Consider the following 15,497-nt stretch of genomic DNA (forward strand, 5'->3'; position numbering starts at 1 on the left):
CTGCTGGCTGAGGCCACCTACACCACACCAGGGCCTGTGGCTGCTGGCTGAGGCGACTTACACCACACCAGGGCCCTTTTGCTGCTGGCTGAGGCCACTTACACCACACCAGTGCCTGTGTCTTCTAGCTGAGGTGACTTACACCACACCAGGGCCTGTGGCTGCTGGCTGAGGCCAATTACACCACACCAGGGTCTGTGGCTCTTGCTCAGGCCACTTACACCACACCAGGGCCTGTGGCACTGGCTGAGGCCACTTACACCACACCAGGGCCTGTGGCTGCTGGCTGAGGCCACTTACACCACACCAGGGCCTGTGGCTGCTGGCTGAGGCCACTTACACCACACCAGGGCCTGTGGCTGCTGGCTGAGGCCACCTACACCACACCAGGGCCTGTGGCTGCTGGCTGAGGCCACTTACACCACACCAGGGCCCTTTTGCTGCTGGCTGAGGCCACTTACACCACACCAGTGCCTGTGGCTTCTGGCTGAGGCGACTTACACCACACCAGGGCCTGTGGCTGCTGGCTGAGGCCACTTACACCACACCAAGGCCTGTTGCTCTTGCTCAGGCCACTCACATCACACCAGGCCCTGCGCTTCTGGCCGAGGCCATCTTCACCAAACCAGGCCCTGTGCTGCTTGCTGTGGCCATGTACAACACACCAGGCCCTGTGCTGGTTCCTGAGGCCATCTTCAACAATCCAGGGCCTGTGCTGTTGGATAAATGCCAAACTGAGCCTTTGGGTTAGGGTATTATGCAAACATGCAGGTATGGTTATAGGATTGTCTTCGTAACTTCAGGTACTTGCCACCTAATCACTTGAATCCATAAATTGAGACATTGTGCTGGAGCCAGCAGCTTACGGCCATACCACCCTGAGCACGCCCGACCTCGTCTGATCTCGGAAGCTAAGCAGGGCTGGGCTTGGTTAGTACTTGGATGGGAGACTACCTGGGAATACCTGGTGCTGTAAGCCTTTCATTTTCATGTCATTGAACCGCTTTTGATCCAGAGAAGGGGTGTATTAAAAGACCAAAAGCAGCTGCCCATTAATGAGGGCACATTAACGACACTGCTTTTGGCTCTTTTCCAATGTCTTGTGCTGCTAGCTGATGCCACCTACACCACACCAGGGCCTGAGTGACCGGCTGGGGCCACTTACACCACATCAGGGCCTGTGGCTCTGGCTGAGGCCACTTACACCACACCAGGGCCCTTTTGCTGCTGGCTGAGGCCAGTTACACCACAACAGAGCCTGTGGCTGCTGGCTGAAGCCACTTACACCACACCAGGGCCTTAGTTGCTATTGAGGCCACTTACACCACACCAGGGCCTGTGGCTGCTGGCTGAGGCCACCTACACCACACCAGGGCCTGTGGCTGCTGGCTGAGGCCACTTACACCACACCAGGGCCCTTTTGCTGCTGGCTGAGGCCACTTACACCACACCAGTGCCTGTGTCTTCTAGCTGAGGCGACTTACACCACACCAGGGCCTGTGGCTGCTGGCTGAGGCCAATTACACCACACCAGGGTCTGTGGCTCTTGCTCAGGCCACTTACACCACACCAGGGCCTGTGGCACTGGCTGAGGCCACTTACACCACACCAGGGCCTGTGGCTGCTGGCTGAGGCCACTTACACCACACCAGGGCCTGTGGCTGCTGGCTGAGGCCACTTACACCACACCAGGGCCTGTGGCTGCTGGCTGAGGCCACCTACACCACACCAGGGCCTGTGGCTGCTGGCTGAGGCCACCTACACCACACCAGGGCCCTTTTGCTGCTGGCTGAGGCCACTTACACCACACCAGTGCCTGTGGCTTCTGGCTGAGGCGACTTACACCACACCAGGGCCTGTGGCTGCTGGCTGAGGCCACTTACACCACACCAAGGCCTGTTGCTCTTGCTCAGGCCACTCACATCACACCAGGCCCTGCGCTTCTGGCCGAGGCCATCTTCACCAAACCAGGCCCTGTGCTGCTTGCTGTGGCCATGTACAACACACCAGGCCCTGTGCTGGTTCCTGAGGCCATCTTCAACAATCCAGGGCCTGTGCTGTTGGATAAATGCCAAACTGAGCCTTTGGGTTAGGGTATTATGCAAACATGCAGGTATGGTTATAGGATTGTCTTCGTAACTTCAGGTACTTGCCACCTAATCACTTGAATCCATAAATTGAGACATTGTGCTGGAGCCAGCAGCTTACGGCCATACCACCCTGAGCACGCCCGACCTCGTCTGATCTCGGAAGCTAAGCAGGGCTGGGCTTGGTTAGTACTTGGATGGGAGACTGCCTGGGAATACCTGGTGCTGTAAGCCTTTCATTTTCATGTCATTGAACCGCTTTTGATCCAGAGAAGGGGTGTATTAAAAGACCAAAAGCAGCTGCCCATTAATGAGGGCACATTAACGACACTGCTTTTGACTCTTTTCCAATGTCTTGTGCTGCTAGCTGATGCCACCTACACCACACCAGGGCCTGAGTGACCGGCTGGGGCCACTTACACCACATCAGGGCCTGTGGCTCTGGCTGAGGCCACTTACACCACACCAGGGCCTGTGGCTGCTGGCTGAGGCCACCTACACCACACCAGGGCATTAGTTGCTATTGAGGCCAATTACACCACACCAGGGTCTGTGGCTCTTGCTCAGGCCACTTACACCACACCAGGGCCTGTGGCTCTTGCTCAGGCCACTTACACCACACCAGGGCCTGTGGCACTGGCTGAGGCCACTTACACCACACAAGGGCCTGTGGCTGCTGGCTGAGGCCACCTACACCACACCAGGGCCTGTGGCTGCTGGCTGAGGCCACTTACACCACACCAGGGCCCTTTTGCTGCTGGCTGAGGCCACTTACACCACACCAGTGCCTGTGGCTTCTGGCTGAGGCGACTTACACCACACCAGGGCCTGTGGCTGCTGGCTGAGGCCACTTACACCACACCAGGGCCCTTTTGCTGCTGGCTGAGGCCACTTACACCACACCAGTGCCTGTGGCTTCTGGCTGAGGCGACTTACACCACACCAGGGCCTGTGGCTGCTGGCTGAGGCCACTTACACCACACCAAGGCCTGTTGCTCTTGCTCAGGCCACTCACTTCACACCAGGCCCTGCGCTTCTGGCCGAGGCCATCTTCACCAAACCAGGCCCTGTGCTGCTTGCTGTGGCCATGTACAACACACCAGGCCCTGTGCTGGTTCCTGAGGCCATCTTCAACAATCCAGGGCCTGTGCTGTTGGATAAATGCCAAACTGAGCCTTTGGGTTAGGGTATTATGCAAACATGCAGGTATGGTTATAGGATTGTCTTCGTAACTTCAGGTACTTGCCACCTAATCACTTGAATCCATAAATTGAGACATTGTGCTGGAGCCAGCAGCTTACGGCCATACCACCCTGAGCACGCCCGACCTCGTCTGATCTCGGAAGCTAAGCAGGGCTGGGCTTGGTTAGTACTTGGATGGGAGACTACCTGGGAATACCTGGTCCTGTAAGCCTTTCATTTTCATGTCATTGAACCGCTTTTGATCCAGAGAAGGGGTGTATTAAAAGACCAAAAGCAGCTGCCCATTAATGAGGGCACATTAACGACACTGCTTTTGGCTCTTTTCCAATGTCTTGTGCTGCTAGCTGATGCAACCTACACCACACAAGGGCCTGAGTGACCGGCTGGGGCCACTTACACCACATCAGGGCCTGTGGCTCTGGCTGAGGCCACTTACACCACACCAGGGCCTGTGGCTGCTGGCTGAGGCCAGTTACACCACAACAGAGCCTGTGGCTGCTGGCTGAAGCCACTTACACCACACCAGGGCCTTAGTTGCTATTGAGGCCACTTACACCACACCAGGGCCTGTGGCTGCTGGCTGAGGCCACCTACACCACACCAGGGCCTGTGGCTGCTGGCTGAGGCGACTTACACCACACCAGGGCCCTTTTGCTGCTGGCTGAGGCCACTTACACCACACCAGTGCCTGTGTCTTCTAGCTGAGGTGACTTACACCACACCAGGGCCTGTGGCTGCTGGCTGAGGCCAATTACACCACACCAGGGTCTGTGGCTCTTGCTCAGGCCACTTACACCACACCAGGGCCTGTGGCACTGGCTGAGGCCACTTACACCACACCAGGGCCTGTGGCTGCTGGCTGAGGCCACTTACACCACACCAGGGCCTGTGGCTGCTGGCTGAGGCCACTTACACCACACCAGGGCCTGTGGCTGCTGGCTGAGGCCACCTACACCACACCAGGGCCTGTGGCTGCTGGCTGAGGCCACTTACACCACACCAGGGCCCTTTTGCTGCTGGCTGAGGCCACTTACACCACACCAGTGCCTGTGGCTTCTGGCTGAGGCGACTTACACCACACCAGGGCCTGTGGCTGCTGGCTGAGGCCACTTACACCACACCAAGGCCTGTTGCTCTTGCTCAGGCCACTCACATCACACCAGGCCCTGCGCTTCTGGCCGAGGCCATCTTCACCAAACCAGGCCCTGTGCTGCTTGCTGTGGCCATGTACAACACACCAGGCCCTGTGCTGGTTCCTGAGGCCATCTTCAACAATCCAGGGCCTGTGCTGTTGGATAAATGCCAAACTGAGCCTTTGGGTTAGGGTATTATGCAAACATGCAGGTATGGTTATAGGATTGTCTTCGTAACTTCAGGTACTTGCCACCTAATCACTTGAATCCATAAATTGAGACATTGTGCTGGAGCCAGCAGCTTACGGCCATACCACCCTGAGCACGCCCGACCTCGTCTGATCTCGGAAGCTAAGCAGGGCTGGGCTTGGTTAGTACTTGGATGGGAGACTACCTGGGAATACCTGGTGCTGTAAGCCTTTCATTTTCATGTCATTGAACCGCTTTTGATCCAGAGAAGGGGTGTATTAAAAGACCAAAAGCAGCTGCCCATTAATGAGGGCACATTAACGACACTGCTTTTGGCTCTTTTCCAATGTCTTGTGCTGCTAGCTGATGCCACCTACACCACACCAGGGCCTGAGTGACCGGCTGGGGCCACTTACACCACATCAGGGCCTGTGGCTCTGGCTGAGGCCACTTACACCACACCAGGGCCCTTTTGCTGCTGGCTGAGGCCAGTTACACCACAACAGAGCCTGTGGCTGCTGGCTGAAGCCACTTACACCACACCAGGGCCTTAGTTGCTATTGAGGCCACTTACACCACACCAGGGCCTGTGGCTGCTGGCTGAGGCCACCTACACCACACCAGGGCCTGTGGCTGCTGGCTGAGGCCACTTACACCACACCAGGGCCCTTTTGCTGCTGGCTGAGGCCACTTACACCACACCAGTGCCTGTGTCTTCTAGCTGAGGCGACTTACACCACACCAGGGCCTGTGGCTGCTGGCTGAGGCCAATTACACCACACCAGGGTCTGTGGCTCTTGCTCAGGCCACTTACACCACACCAGGGCCTGTGGCACTGGCTGAGGCCACTTACACCACACCAGGGCCTGTGGCTGCTGGCTGAGGCCACTTACACCACACCAGGGCCTGTGGCTGCTGGCTGAGGCCACTTACACCACACCAGGGCCTGTGGCTGCTGGCTGAGGCCACCTACACCACACCAGGGCCTGTGGCTGCTGGCTGAGGCCACTTACACCACACCAGGGCCCTTTTGCTGCTGGCTGAGGCCACTTACACCACACCAGTGCCTGTGGCTTCTGGCTGAGGCGACTTACACCACACCAGGGCCTGTGGCTGCTGGCTGAGGCCACTTACACCACACCAAGGCCTGTTGCTCTTGCTCAGGCCACTCACATCACACCAGGCCCTGCGCTTCTGGCCGAGGCCATCTTCACCAAACCAGGCCCTGTGCTGCTTGCTGTGGCCATGTACAACACACCAGGCCCTGTGCTGGTTCCTGAGGCCATCTTCAACAATCCAGGGCCTGTGCTGTTGGATAAATGCCAAACTGAGCCTTTGGGTTAGGGTATTATGCAAACATGCAGGTATGGTTATAGGATTGTCTTCGTAACTTCAGGTACTTGCCACCTAATCACTTGAATCCATAAATTGAGACATTGTGCTGGAGCCAGCAGCTTACGGCCATACCACCCTGAGCACGCCCGACCTCGTCTGATCTCGGAAGCTAAGCAGGGCTGGGCTTGGTTAGTACTTGGATGGGAGACTGCCTGGGAATACCTGGTGCTGTAAGCCTTTCATTTTCATGTCATTGAACCGCTTTTGATCCAGAGAAGGGGTGTATTAAAAGACCAAAAGCAGCTGCCCATTAATGAGGGCACATTAACGACACTGCTTTTGACTCTTTTCCAATGTCTTGTGCTGCTAGCTGATGCCACCTACACCACACCAGGGCCTGAGTGACCGGCTGGGGCCACTTACACCACATCAGGGCCTGTGGCTCTGGCTGAGGCCACTTACACCACACCAGGGCCTGTGGCTGCTGGCTGAGGCCAGTTACACCACAACAGAGCCTGTGGCTGCTGGCTGAAGCCACTTACACCACACCAGGGCCTTAGTTGCTATTGAGGCCACTTACACCACACCAGGGCCTGTGGCTGCTGGCTGAGGCCACCTACACCACACCAGGGCCTGTGGCTGCTGGCTGAGGCGACTTACACCACACCAGGGCCCTTTTGCTGCTGGCTGAGGCCACTTACACCACACCAGTGCCTGTGTCTTCTAGCTGAGGTGACTTACACCACACCAGGGCCTGTGGCTGCTGGCTGAGGCCAATTACACCACACCAGGGTCTGTGGCTCTTGCTCAGGCCACTTACACCACACCAGGGCCTGTGGCACTGGCTGAGGCCACTTACACCACACCAGGGCCTGTGGCTGCTGGCTGAGGCCACTTACACCACACCAGGGCCTGTGGCTGCTGGCTGAGGCCACTTACACCACACCAGGGCCTGTGGCTGCTGGCTGAGGCCACCTACACCACACCAGGGCCTGTGGCTGCTGGCTGAGGCCACTTACACCACACCAGGGCCCTTTTGCTGCTGGCTGAGGCCACTTACACCACACCAGTGCCTGTGGCTTCTGGCTGAGGCGACTTACACCACACCAGGGCCTGTGGCTGCTGGCTGAGGCCACTTACACCACACCAAGGCCTGTTGCTCTTGCTCAGGCCACTCACATCACACCAGGCCCTGCGCTTCTGGCCGAGGCCATCTTCACCAAACCAGGCCCTGTGCTGCTTGCTGTGGCCATGTACAACACACCAGGCCCTGTGCTGGTTCCTGAGGCCATCTTCAACAATCCAGGGCCTGTGCTGTTGGATAAATGCCAAACTGAGCCTTTGGGTTAGGGTATTATGCAAACATGCAGGTATGGTTATAGGATTGTCTTCGTAACTTCAGGTACTTGCCACCTAATCACTTGAATCCATAAATTGAGACATTGTGCTGGAGCCAGCAGCTTACGGCCATACCACCCTGAGCACGCCCGACCTCGTCTGATCTCGGAAGCTAAGCAGGGCTGGGCTTGGTTAGTACTTGGATGGGAGACTCCCTGGGAATACCTGGTGCTGTAAGCCTTTCATTTTCATGTCATTGAACCGCTTTTGATCCAGAGAAGGGGTGTATTAAAAGACCAAAAGCAGCTGCCCATTAATGAGGGCACATTAACGACACTGCTTTTGGCTCTTTTCCAATGTCTTGTGCTGCTAGCTGATGCCACCTACACCACACCAGGGCCTGAGTGACCGGCTGGGGCCACTTACACCACATCAGGGCCTGTGGCTCTGGCTGAGGCCACTTACACCACACCAGGGCCCTTTTGCTGCTGGCTGAGGCCAGTTACACCACAACAGAGCCTGTGGCTGCTGGCTGAAGCCACTTACACCACACCAGGGCCTTAGTTGCTATTGAGGCCACTTACACCACACCAGGGCCTGTGGCTGCTGGCTGAGGCCACCTACACCACACCAGGGCCTGTGGCTGCTGGCTGAGGCGACTTACACCACACCAGGGCCCTTTTGCTGCTGGCTGAGGCCACTTACACCACACCAGTGCCTGTGTCTTCTAGCTGAGGCGACTTACACCACACCAGGGCCTGTGGCTGCTGGCTGAGGCCAATTACACCACACCAGGGTCTGTGGCTCTTGCTCAGGCCACTTACACCACACCAGGGCCTGTGGCACTGGCTGAGGCCACTTACACCACACCAGGGCCTGTGGCTGCTGGCTGAGGCCACTTACACCACACCAGGGCCTGTGGCTGCTGGCTGAGGCCACTTACACCACACCAGGGCCTGTGGCTGCTGGCTGAGGCCACCTACACCACACCAGGGCCTGTGGCTGCTGGCTGAGGCCACTTACACCACACCAGGGCCCTTTTGCTGCTGGCTGAGGCCACTTACACCACACCAGTGCCTGTGGCTTCTGGCTGAGGCGACTTACACCACACCAGGGCCTGTGGCTGCTGGCTGAGGCCACTTACACCACACCAAGGCCTGTTGCTCTTGCTCAGGCCACTCACATCACACCAGGCCCTGCGCTTCTGGCCGAGGCCATCTTCACCAAACCAGGCCCTGTGCTGCTTGCTGTGGCCATGTACAACACACCAGGCCCTGTGCTGGTTCCTGAGGCCATCTTCAACAATCCAGGGCCTGTGCTGTTGGATAAATGCCAAACTGAGCCTTTGGGTTAGGGTATTATGCAAACATGCAGGTATGGTTATAGGATTGTCTTCGTAACTTCAGGTACTTGCCACCTAATCACTTGAATCCATAAATTGAGACATTGTGCTGGAGCCAGCAGCTTACGGCCATACCACCCTGAGCACGCCCGACCTCGTCTGATCTCGGAAGCTAAGCAGGGCTGTGCTTGGTTAGTACTTGGATGGGAGACTGCCTGGGAATACCTGGTGCTGTAAGCCTTTCATTTTCATGTCATTGAACCGCTTTTGATCCAGAGAAGGGGTGTATTAAAAGACCAAAAGCAGCTGCCCATTAATGAGGGCACATTAACGACACTGCTTTTGACTCTTTTCCAATGTCTTGTGCTGCTAGCTGATGCCACCTACACCACACCAGGGCCTGAGTGACCGGCTGGGGCCACTTACACCACATCAGGGCCTGTGGCTCTGGCTGAGGCCACTTACACCACACCAGGGCCTGTGGCTGCTGGCTGAGGCCAGTTACACCACAACAGAGCCTGTGGCTGCTGGCTGAAGCCACTTACACCACACCAGGGCCTTAGTTGCTATTGAGGCCACTTACACCACACCAGGGCCTGTGGCTGCTGGCTGAGGCCACCTACACCACACCAGGGCCTGTGGCTGCTGGCTGAGGCGACTTACACCACACCAGGGCCCTTTTGCTGCTGGCTGAGGCCACTTACACCACACCAGTGCCTGTGTCTTCTAGCTGAGGTGACTTACACCACACCAGGGCCTGTGGCTGCTGGCTGAGGCCAATTACACCACACCAGGGTCTGTGGCTCTTGCTCAGGCCACTTACACCACACCAGGGCCTGTGGCACTGGCTGAGGCCACTTACACCACACCAGGGCCTGTGGCTGCTGGCTGAGGCCACTTACACCACACCAGGGCCTGTGGCTGCTGGCTGAGGCCACTTACACCACACCAGGGCCTGTGGCTGCTGGCTGAGGCCACCTACACCACACCAGGGCCTGTGGCTGCTGGCTGAGGCCACTTACACCACACCAGGGCCCTTTTGCTGCTGGCTGAGGCCACTTACACCACACCAGTGCCTGTGGCTTCTGGCTGAGGCGACTTACACCACACCAGGGACTGTGGCTGCTGGCTGAGGCCACTTACACCACACCAAGGCCTGTTGCTCTTGCTCAGGCCACTCACATCACACCAGGCCCTGCGCTTCTGGCCGAGGCCATCTTCACCAAACCAGGCCCTGTGCTGCTTGCTGTGGCCATGTACAACACACCAGGCCCTGTGCTGGTTCCTGAGGCCATCTTCAACAATCCAGGGCCTGTGCTGTTGGATAAATGCCAAACTGAGCCTTTGGGTTAGGGTATTATGCAAACATGCAGGTATGGTTATAGGATTGTCTTCGTAACTTCAGGTACTTGCCACCTAATCACTTGAATCCATAAATTGAGACATTGTGCTGGAGCCAGCAGCTTACGGCCATACCACCCTGAGCACGCCCGACCTCGTCTGATCTCGGAAGCTAAGCAGGGCTGTGCTTGGTTAGTACTTGGATGGGAGACTGCCTGGGAATACCTGGTACTGTAAGCCTTTCATTTTCATGTCATTGAACCGCTTTTGATCCAGAGAAGGGGTGTATTAAAAGACCAAAAGCAGCTGCCCATTAATGAGGGCACATTAACGACACTGCTTTTGGCTCTTTTCCAATGTCTTGTGCTGCTAGCTGATGCCACCTACACCACACCAGGGCCTGAGTGACCGGCTGGGGCCACTTACACCACATCAGGGCCTGTGGCTCTGGCTGAGGCCAGTTACACCACAACAGAGCCTGTGGCTGCTGGCTGAAGCCACTTACACCACACCAGGGCCTTAGTTGCTATTGAGGCCACTTACACCACACCAGGGCCTGTGGCTGCTGGCTGAGGCCACCTACACCACACCAGGGCCTGTGGCTGCTGGCTGAGGCGACTTACACCACACCAGGGCCCTTTTGCTGCTGGCTGAGGCCACTTACAACACAACAGTGCCTGTGTCTTCTAGCTGAGGCGACTTACACCACACCAGGGCCTGTGGCTGCTGGCTGAGGCCACTTACACCACACCAGGGCCTGTGGCTGCTGGCTGAGGCCACCTACACCACACCAGGGCATTAGTTGCTATTGAGGCCAATTACACCACACCAGGGTCTGTGGCTCTTGCTCAGGCCACTTACACCACACCAGGGCCTGTGGCTCTTGCTCAGGCCACTTACACCACACCAGGGCCTGTGGCACTGGCTGAGGCCACTTACACCACACCAGGGCCTGTGGCTGCTGGCTGAGGCCACCTACACCACACCAGGGCCTGTGGCTGCTGGCTGAGGCCACCTACACCACACCAGGGCCCTTTTGCTGCTGGCTGAGGCCACTTACACCACACCAGTGCCTGTGGCTTCTGGCTGAGGCGACTTACACCACACCAGGGCCTGTGGCTGCTGGCTGAGGCCACTTACACCACACCAAGGCCTGTTGCTCTTGCTCAGGCCACTCACATCACACCAGGCCCTGCGCTTCTGGCCGAGGCCATCTTCACCAAACCAGGCCCTGTGCTGCTTGCTGTGGCCATGTACAACACACCAGGCCCTGTGCTGGTTCCTGAGGCCATCTTCAACAATCCAGGGCCTGTGCTGTTGGATAAATGCCAAACTGAGCCTTTGGGTTAGGGTATTATGCAAACATGCAGGTATGGTTATAGGATTGTCTTCGTAACTTCAGGTACTTGCCACCTAATCACTTGAATCCATAAATTGAGACATTGTGCTGGAGCCAGCAGCTTACGGCCATACCACCCTGAGCACGCCCGACCTCGTCTGATCTCGGAAGCTAAGCAGGGCTGGGCTTGGTTAGTACTTGGATGGGAGACTACCTGGGAATACCTGGTGCTGTAAGCCTTTCATTTTCATGTCATTGAACCGCTTTTGATCCAGAGAAGGGGTGTATTAAAAGACCAAAAGCAGCTGCCCATTAATGAGGGCACATTAACGACACTGCTTTTGGCTCTTTTCCAATGTCTTGTGCTGCTAGCTGATGCCACCTACACCACACCAGGGCCTGAGTGACCGGCTGGGGCCACTTACACCACATCAGGGCCTGTGGCTCTGGCTGAGGCCACTTACACCACACCAGGGCCCTTTTGCTGCTGGCTGAGGCCAGTTACACCACAACAGAGCCTGTGGCTGCTGGCTGAAGCCACTTACACCACACCAGGGCCTTAGTTGCTATTGAGGCCACTTACACCACACCAGGGCCTGTGGCTGCTGGCTGAGGCCACCTACACCACACCAGGGCCTGTGGCTGCTGGCTGAGGCGACTTACACCACACCAGGGCCCTTTTGCTGCTGGCTGAGGCCACTTACACCACACCAGTGCCTGTGTCTTCTAGCTGAGGCGACTTACACCACACCAGGGCCTGTGGCTGCTGGCTGAGGCCAATTACACCACACCAGGGTCTGTGGCTCTTGCTCAGGCCACTTACACCACACCAGGGCCTGTGGCACTGGCTGAGGCCACTTACACCACACCAGGGCCTGTGGCTGCTGGCTGAGGCCACTTACACCACACCAGGGCCTGTGGCTGCTGGCTGAGGCCACTTACACCACACCAGGGCCTGTGGCTGCTGGCTGAGGCCACCTACACCACACCAGGGCCTGTGGCTGCTGGCTGAGGCCACTTACACCACACCAGGGCCCTTTTGCTGCTGGCTGAGGCCACTTACACCACACCAGGGCCTGTGGCTTCTGGCTGAGGCGACTTACACCACACCAGGGCCTGTGGCTTCTGGCTGAGGCGACTTACACCACACCAGGGCCTGTGGCTGCTGGCTGAGGCCACTTACACCACACCAGGGCCCTTTTGCTGCTGGCTGAGGCCACTTACACCACACCAGTGCCTGTGGCTTCTGGCTGAGGCGACTTACACCACACCAGGGCCTGTGGCTGCTGGCTGAGGCCACTTACACCACACCAAGGCCTGTTGCTCTTGCTCAGGCCACTCACATCACACCAGGCCCTGCGCTTCTGGCCGAGGCCATCTTCACCAAACCAGGCCCTGTGCTGCTTGCTGTGGCCATGTACAACACACCAGGCCCTGTGCTGGTCCCTGAGGCCATCTTCAACAATCCAGGGCCTGTGCTGTTGGATAAATGCCAAACTGAGCCTTTGGGTTAGGGTATTATGCAAACATGCAGGTATGGTTATAGGATTGTCTTCGTAACTTCAGGTACTTGCCACCTAATCACTTGAATCCATAAATTGAGACATTGTGCTGGAGCCAGCAGCTTACGGCCATACCACCCTGAGCACGCCCGACCTCGTCTGATCTCGGAAGCTAAGCAGGGCTGGGCTTGGTTAGTACTTGGATGGGAGACTGCCTGGGAATACCTGGTGCTGTAAGCCTTTCATTTTCATGTCATTGAACCGCTTTTGATCCAGAGAAGGGGTGTATTAAAAGACCAAAAGCAGCTGCCCATTAATGAGGGCACATTAACGACACTGCTTTTGGCTCTTTTCCAATGTCTTGTGCTGCTAGCTGATGCAACCTACACCACACAAGGGCCTGAGTGACCGGCTGGGGCCACTTACACCACATCAGGGCCTGTGGCTCTGGCTGAGGCCACTTACACCACACCAGGGCCTGTGGCTGCTGGCTGAGGCCACTTACACCACACCAGGGCCTGTGGCTGCTGGCTGAGGCCACCTACACCACACCAGGGCCTGTGGCTGCTGGCTGAGGCCAATTACACCACACCAGGGCCTGTGGCACTGGCTGAGGCCACTTACACCACACCAGGGCCTGTGGCTCTTGCTCAGGCCACTTACACCACACCAGGGCCTGTGGCACTGGCTGAGGCCACTTACACCACACCAGGGCCTGTGGCTGCTGGCTGAGGCCACCTACACCACACCAGGGCCTGTGGCTGCTGGCTGAGGCGACTTACACCACACCAGGGCCCTTTTGCTGCTGGCTGAGGCCACTTACACCACACCAGTGCCTGTGGCTTCTGGCTGAGGCCACTTACACCACACCAGGGCCTGTGGCTGCTGGCTGAGGCCAATTACACCACACCAGGGTCTGTGGCTCTTGCTCAGGCCACTTACACCACACCAGGGCCTGTGGCACTGGTTGAGGCCACTTACACCACACCAGGGCCTGTGGCTGCTGGCTGAGGCCACTTACACCACACCAGGGCCTGTGGCTGCTGGCTGAGGCCACTTACACCACACCAGGGCCTGTGGCTGCTGGCTGAGGCCACCTACACCACACCAGGGCCTGTGGCTGCTGGCTGAGGCCACTTACACCACACCAGGGCCCTTTTGCTGCTGGCTGAGGCCACTTACACCACACCAGTGCCTGTGGCTGCTGGCTGAGGCGACTTACACCACACCAGGGCCTGTGGCTGCTGGCTGAGGCCACTTACACCACACCAAGGCCTGTTGCTCTTGCTCAGGCCACTCACTTCACACCAGGCCCTGCGCTTCTGGCCGAGGCCATCTTCACCAAACCAGGTCCTGTGCTGGTTCCTGAGGCCATCTTCAACAATCCAGGTCCTGTGCTGTTGGATAAATGCCAAACTGAGCCTTTGGGTTAGGGTATTATGCAAACATGCAGGTATGGTTATAGGATTGTCTTCGTAACTTCAGGTACTTGCCACCTAATCACTTGAATCCATAAATTGAGACATTGTGCTGGAGCCAGCAGCTTACGGCCATACCACCCTGAGCACGCCCGACCTCGTCTGATCTCGGAAGCTAAGCAGGGCTGGGCTTGGTTAGTACTTGGATGGGAGACTGCCTGGGAATACCTGGTGCTGTAAGCCTTTCATTTTCATGTCATTGAACCGCTTTTGATCCAGAGAAGGGGTGTATTAAAAGACCAAAAGCAGCTGCCCATTAATGAGGGCACATTAACGACACTGCTTTTGGCTCTTTTCCAATGTCTTGTGCTGCTAGCTGATGCAACCTACACCACACAAGGGCCTGAGTGACCGGCTGGGGCCACTTACACCACATCAGGGCCTGTGGCTCTGGCTGAGGCCACTTACACCACACCAGGGCCTGTGGCTGCTGGCTGAGGCCACTTACACCACACCAGGGCCTGTGGCTGCTGGCTGAGGCCACCTACACCACACCAGGGCATTAGTTGCTATTGAGGCCAATTACACCACACCAGGGTCTGTGGCTCTTGCTCAGGCCACTTACACCACACCAGGGCCTGTGGCTCTTGCTCAGGCCACTTACACCACACCAGGGCCTGTGGCACTGGCTGAGGCCACTTACACCACACCAGGGCCTGTGGTTGCTGGCTGAGGCCACTTACACCACACCAGGGCCTGTGGCTGCTGGCTGAGGCCACCTACACCACACCAGGGCATTAGTTGCTATTGAGGCCAATTACACCACACCAGGGTCTGTGGCTCTTGCTCAGGCCACTTACACCACACCAGGGCCTGTGGCTCTTGCTCAGGCCACTTACACCACACCAGGGCCTGTGGCACTGGCTGAGGCCACTTACACCACACCAGGGCCTGTGGCTGCTGGCTGAGGCCACCTACACCACACCAGGGCCTGTGGCTGCTGGCTGAGGCCACTTACACCACACCAGGGCCTGTGGCTGCTGGCTGAGGCCACCTACACCACACCAGGGCCTGTGGCTGCTGGCTGAGGCCACTTACACCACACCAGGGCCCTTTTGCTGCTGGCTGAGGCCACTTACACCACACCAGTGCCTGTGGCTTCTGGCTGAGGCGACTTACACCACACCAGGGCCTGTGGCTGCTGGCTGAGGCCACTTACACCACACCAAGGCCTGTTGCTCTTGCTCAGGCCACTCACATCACACCAGGC

At 57.6% G+C, this 15,497-nt stretch overlaps 8 non-coding genes and 3 pseudogenes across 8 annotated transcripts; all 11 read left to right on the forward strand.

Annotated features, from left to right (window-relative positions):
• The first annotated feature begins 860 nt into the window (after positions 1–860).
• On the forward strand, positions 861–979 carry LOC146676131 (5S ribosomal RNA). Its single transcript, XR_014910881.1, has one exon. It is a non-coding gene; the product is annotated as a 5S ribosomal RNA (ribosomal RNA).
• Positions 980–2,202: 1,223 nt separating this feature from the next.
• On the forward strand, positions 2,203–2,321 carry LOC146676132 (5S ribosomal RNA). The gene has a single exon (XR_014911117.1). It is a non-coding gene; the product is annotated as a 5S ribosomal RNA (ribosomal RNA).
• A 1,061-nt stretch (positions 2,322–3,382) lies between these two features.
• On the forward strand, positions 3,383–3,501 carry LOC146676133 (5S ribosomal RNA; annotated as a pseudogene).
• A 1,222-nt stretch (positions 3,502–4,723) lies between these two features.
• LOC146676134 (5S ribosomal RNA) lies at positions 4,724–4,842 on the forward strand. The gene has a single exon (XR_014910882.1). It is a non-coding gene; the product is annotated as a 5S ribosomal RNA (ribosomal RNA).
• Positions 4,843–6,065: 1,223 nt separating this feature from the next.
• LOC146676135 (5S ribosomal RNA) lies at positions 6,066–6,184 on the forward strand. Its single transcript, XR_014911118.1, has one exon. It is a non-coding gene; the product is annotated as a 5S ribosomal RNA (ribosomal RNA).
• A 1,222-nt stretch (positions 6,185–7,406) lies between these two features.
• Positions 7,407–7,525, forward strand: LOC146676136 (5S ribosomal RNA). The gene has a single exon (XR_014910923.1). It is a non-coding gene; the product is annotated as a 5S ribosomal RNA (ribosomal RNA).
• Positions 7,526–8,748: 1,223 nt separating this feature from the next.
• Positions 8,749–8,867, forward strand: LOC146676137 (5S ribosomal RNA; annotated as a pseudogene).
• Positions 8,868–10,089: 1,222 nt separating this feature from the next.
• On the forward strand, positions 10,090–10,208 carry LOC146676138 (5S ribosomal RNA; annotated as a pseudogene).
• Positions 10,209–11,427: 1,219 nt separating this feature from the next.
• LOC146676139 (5S ribosomal RNA) lies at positions 11,428–11,546 on the forward strand. The gene has a single exon (XR_014910883.1). It is a non-coding gene; the product is annotated as a 5S ribosomal RNA (ribosomal RNA).
• Positions 11,547–12,930: 1,384 nt separating this feature from the next.
• Positions 12,931–13,049, forward strand: LOC146676140 (5S ribosomal RNA). The gene has a single exon (XR_014911120.1). It is a non-coding gene; the product is annotated as a 5S ribosomal RNA (ribosomal RNA).
• Positions 13,050–14,351: 1,302 nt separating this feature from the next.
• Positions 14,352–14,470, forward strand: LOC146676141 (5S ribosomal RNA). Its single transcript, XR_014911121.1, has one exon. It is a non-coding gene; the product is annotated as a 5S ribosomal RNA (ribosomal RNA).
• Positions 14,471–15,497: the final 1,027 nt, after the last annotated feature.

The sequence above is a fragment of the Rhamphochromis longiceps genome, linkage group LG3 (assembly GCF_057381845.1).
Source record: "Rhamphochromis longiceps isolate RC_006_pf linkage group LG3, R_longiceps_female_GT1.1, whole genome shotgun sequence".
NCBI classification, from domain to species: domain Eukaryota; kingdom Metazoa; phylum Chordata; class Actinopteri; order Cichliformes; family Cichlidae; genus Rhamphochromis; species Rhamphochromis longiceps.